The sequence below is a fragment of the Filicampus tigris genome, chromosome 6, assembly GCF_054856515.1.
Source record: "Filicampus tigris isolate MCC_2025a chromosome 6, RoL_Ftig_1.0, whole genome shotgun sequence".
NCBI classification, from domain to species: domain Eukaryota; kingdom Metazoa; phylum Chordata; class Actinopteri; order Syngnathiformes; family Syngnathidae; genus Filicampus; species Filicampus tigris.
The window spans coordinates 19,435,687-19,441,051 of NC_141222.1; positions in this window are offsets into that span (position 1 = coordinate 19,435,687).

A 5,365-nucleotide genomic window follows, 5' to 3' on the forward strand; every position below is an offset into this window, starting at 1 on the left:
TACCTAAAACGGCAGCCGGGAGACAAAGACAGACAAAGATGGAACGCAAAACGGAAGAGCGATAAGCAAGTATGATGGATGCGGAACGCGAACGGGAGGGGACGCCGCGCACGCTGGCGGATCGGACAGGCGTCAAGGTCGCGCGAGGGTGGAGACCGAAGACGCTCGGCAGATGGGAACAATGACAGGGAGATAATTTCAACATCTCATGAGTGCCTTGTCCCACTTTCTACTTTTGGATGCTTTATCAATACCAAGCATGTGTGTGCGTGTGCATGTGTGTGTGTGTGTGTGCATGTGTGTGTGTTCTGCGGGACTTTTCCTAACAGTTTTCCTTTCTTCTGTGTCACTTTTGGATAACAATAGTCTATTCTTTCCTCCAACACATGCACCACGCCCATGTCTGACCACATGCTACCCCCTCAAAAAACACAACTCTTTTGTTAGGTGTATTTAATAACATTGTAATGTATAAAAACAATAAGATCAAAGATGACAGACTCCTGAACAAATGACGACACAATCCGTAAGTAATCCTGCTCGCTTGAATGTTTACACTGCGCAACACCTCTGCAACCTGCAATACTTGAATAGTCAAATTTGTATAAGTGGAGGGAGACTAGCAAAGTAAGAATTTCATTGCTCAGTGCTAGGGTTGTTTTTTTTTTTTTTTAATGTACATATGACAAACATCTTCAATCTTAAACAGAATGCAAAGAACAAAACGGGTTTCATCAAGGTTCACACAGTACACTTTCCAGCCTTAAAGCAGATCATTCGGGCGGAGAAAAGACACTGCGCGTAATAACGCGTCAATCACTTATGTGTCTTTCATCGCTAAGCTGTTTTCATGTAAATCCCCACGACAAACTACACAATGAAGTCACTCTAATCTCAGCACATACACAGAAAAAAACAACAAAGTATTTGTCCACTTTACAGTAATCCCCACAAACTGATTTTTAGGACTTTGAATCTCCTTTAGTCCAAAGGACCCAGTGCCGATTTGGACTAAGAGTAAAAGAGCAAATCACACACACACAGACACACAGTCCCGAGTGTATCCTCACACGGACGTCTCAGGTCAAGCAGGAGACGACAGACTGCCGGCGGTCTGTGCCTCCTCCACATCTTCAGAACTGACCGTTATCGAGTGTGTGTGTGTGTGTTCTTGACATCTCAGCAAGAACCCTAATGGTTCTAGTTTATCCAACCAAAATAGACTACTCTGTCACACTGTTGGACTTGAATCCCAAAAAGGTTGTCATGAAGTCTGGTTGAGATGATGCTATTAGTGGTGATAATGGTCCGGATGCTGATGACATTCATGAGAATGTCATGGGGGGAGCCTAAGTCAACAGAGACAAAGCCCTATAGGGTTATGTATATTACATCAAATAATATTATATATGACCTATTATTTCAAAACACTACTTAGTGACTAGTTTAATGTGAAAATCAAAAGTTATTCAATATGGAATCTGGACAATCAAACTAATGAGCGCATTTGAAAAGTGGTTCAACAGCTCCCTCCTTTGTTCAGTATGCTAAAGTACAAAGCAAGCCTATAATGGGGATTTAGTCAGAAAAAATGTGCTTATTTAAAGTGGGTACTTGAGTTTTCTGACCCTGTGAGTCTATTCTTGCGTATTTTATTTATTTAATTTACTTAATTTTCAGAGTTTATTTTGAAAAAACATTTCCACATTTATCTTGTTTTTTTTTTTTTAAATAAAATCAGGCAAATTAAAATTGGACCGCTTTAAATAAAGAGGGTATAATTTAATGCTTTAAATCTACTAATTTATTTATTTTTTTTAATTTTACATTTTACAATTGTATTCATTTTAGGTTAAGTGTAATTTGCCTAAAAGTCTAATATGGCAACGTAATAATGGAAAAATGTGCATATTCAAAATGAGTACCGGTATTAGATTTTTGTGAGCTTATCAATATTCTTATTTTATTTGTTTATTTTTACAGTACGCTAAAGTATTTGTTGAATTTTTCAAATTCAAGCATGCAAGCCTAATTCTTATTTTTTTAAATAAGCATATTTAAAATTTGAGTTCTTTAAAAATGTTTCTGCTTCTATTTTTCTTGTTTGTTGTTTTTGCTTTTATTTTCTGTTTTCTAATTTTATTTAATATTTTATTTCGGATCATAAGGGGATCCGCCGAGTCCAAAACAGTATGCAAGGCCACCACTCACAAAATAATGGGCCCGAATAAGAAGAAGTTAGACTACTTGATCCAAAGTTAACCTAAAGTTAACAAAATACAATGCTCATGCTTTTAAATTGGGAATAATTTCCCGAATTTCCCGAAGTCAAATTTTGGGAAAAATATGCCTATTTAAAATAACTGTTTGATATCATTAAAATTAAGGTGGTATTTTTCCAGACTAGTGTGAATCAAATTGTAATTATTTCTTAAATGTCTTTACTAAAATGTGTGTATTTGTTTTTATTTTATATTTAATTTGAATTTCTTTTTCATTTTCAAAATAATCTTAACATAGGAATTTCTATTATAAAATATACTGTACATATTAAAAAGTATTATCAGACTTCATTGAAATGATTTCTGACACTATCGCTTTTTTTATGTTTTGATTTTGGATTTAATTTTGTATTTCATTGATTTTTAAAAAAATTATTATTCCATTTCAGTTTCTAATTTAGACAAAAAAAAAACGCACATCTTGCAAAAACCTAAAGTCCTAAAAATTAAATAAGCAATATTTCTTATAGGTTAATATTGACTTCACAGGGCTGCAAATGTTTATTGTGTTTCTTATGAAAAAGGGCTGAACGTTCTAGTCATAAACTGCATTTATATAATATATATATATATATAATATATTGGGATTGACCTTTCTCACAATGCCTCACAATCCCCTTCTGCTTCCAGAAGCAATTTTGAATGCGGTCGTAATGCAATTTGGAGAGAGAATGCAATCTGCAGTGGCGCCACTTAAAGGTGTGCTGTTAGCACACGTTTAGTCTGCTTCTCAGCGAGCGAGGGCGGAATTTTATTCGGCGAGCACTGCCAAAAGAGCCAGAGAAAAGTGGGAGGGAGAAGGCGGCGAGGTTAAAGGAGGGCCAGGGTGGAAAAGAAGAGGATGTGAAGACAGGAGAGATCCATCCAGGCACGTGTTGCGTTGATTTTATCCAGCTTCGTTGTTTAGGGGGGATTTAACACAACAGCGCCCCTGCTGGTGTCCTCAAAAACAACCCTTTACCGTAAGGTGAATTTCGCAAGTAATGGACACAATTCTAAAAATACTATTCATGCTTTTTTGAAAGGATTTTAAAGGATCCACACAAAACATTGGGGTTGGCTCAAAATTCAAAAAACAAAAAAAATTGACAATATGAAAAAAAAAAAAAGAAATCTGCGAATTGCTGGATTTACAGGTGCCGGACTGCGAGAATGTGCCGGTCCAATGTATTCCCAATTTTTTGCTATTTGTCACCAATGATGTTGTTCCAATGATACAGTAAATAGTGTAAATTGCGTAATATTTGTTGAAGACATCAATTTAAATATCAGGAATTAAGTAACTATTATTTTTTTTTTAATGGGTAAACCAATTCCACTGAATCTGAATCGCTTCAACCCCAAACCAGGAATGTAACATGTCAAAGGTTGTATAAAACATCCTAATTATGGTCCCACTAAGATACTTCTGCATTGGAGACACGTTTCACAGGTGCTTGAAGGTAAATAAGTAACTTGGGAGGTCACAAGTACGCATGACTTGAGCCCTTATGACATTCATTAGCAGCTTCATTACCTCGAAGGGCAAAGCTCATTGTCATTAAGGAGGAGTGATAACAGACAAGTGTGAAAGTGACATTGTGTCACTAATTTTAATGTACAGTTGACGCAGTTACCTCGGAAAATGACAACAACAAAAGAACGCCCCATTTTCGCCTCAATTTCCTTGCCAATAGTTAAGGCAAACAAGATCCACATTCATTTTTTGAAGGACAATGTACCAACGCGCTCCCACAGATAAGAATAAAGAATTTTGTCTTACTTTTCGATGACTTCAGTCTCCATGCCACTTTTTTTCCCCAAAGTTCGTTAGTTGTGTTTAAGTGTGTCCATGTATATGATATGTCATTGTGTTAATCGTGTATGTTCTCCGTGCACAGATTTGTCTATTCTATAGTTAATAATCTAAATAGACTGCTGTCATAAATCAAAAAAAAAAAACTAGCCTGCAGGCACGGTTGACAAAGTTTCCAGAACAAACTTTCCTCCTAACAAGCGCACCTGTTCCAATCAACTAGGCGTGTTCACAAGCCTGTGTGCACACTATAATGCCTACCGGTTTGAACACAATTTGGCCAGTCGGTGACACAATTACTCACCCTAATTGAGTTTAAAGCAAAATTATACTCAAACAAATATTGGTTCCAACATGACACATTTATCCCTTTATACACAAGAGTAGCTACGGTACTTTAGCCAAATATTACATTGCTAGCTTACCTAAAAACAATGTTTTATTTGTACAGTATAGTGCTTTTCAAAGTACTCAATTTTAAATTCAAACAAGCAGCAACAAACCATAAGCACCGCAAAGACAGATCTTTAAAACGCTATGGCTATTTAAAGGAAAGTTTGAAGGATTTTATCATATTTCAGTAAGGCACTTTGCCAGTGTGTAGCATGTTGCTGCGGTCATCGATTTGGAATTCAAATCCGGTGACAATTCCGACCATGTAGACGAATGAATGATGTTACGTGTGGGAGAATGTGAAAAGGGTGAAAAGGAGAAGACCGAGCGCCGAACCCTGGGGGATACCTTAGGGAAGAGGGTCAGAGAGGAGTCTAGTTGTACACCACTGCAAACTTGGAAGATAAAAAAAACAACTAAATTTAAGTGAATGGCTTTCAAAAATGTGCATTATTATCTTTGTCGAAGCTGAATTTTGATTAATGACAAACAGTACATAAGCAACAGGCCAACATTGTGTTCATGACTGGTTTCTGCCACTTCCCCCTCCGTGTATTTCAAGTGTGTGAACAGGCAGGGTCGTGCAAACTCCTTCTTCCTGTTGCCGCGTAGCTTGCCAATGTGTTCACGCTTCTTAAACGAGGACCCAATTTTCGCTCCTTTTCGCATTAATCGTAGCGACGGTAAACAGCGGCGCATCCACGTGTGCTGCACACACACATCGCTTCACCGTGGCCGCAAAGATGAAAACCATTAACACGCGACAAAGCATCCATTTACGCCTCCATACACCCAGGGACCTTGTTTTGGGACTTTTTTGACATAATAGCAAGAAGAATATCGGAATGCAACTAGACTGAATATGAAAGAACATTAAGGACATTTTCACAATTGA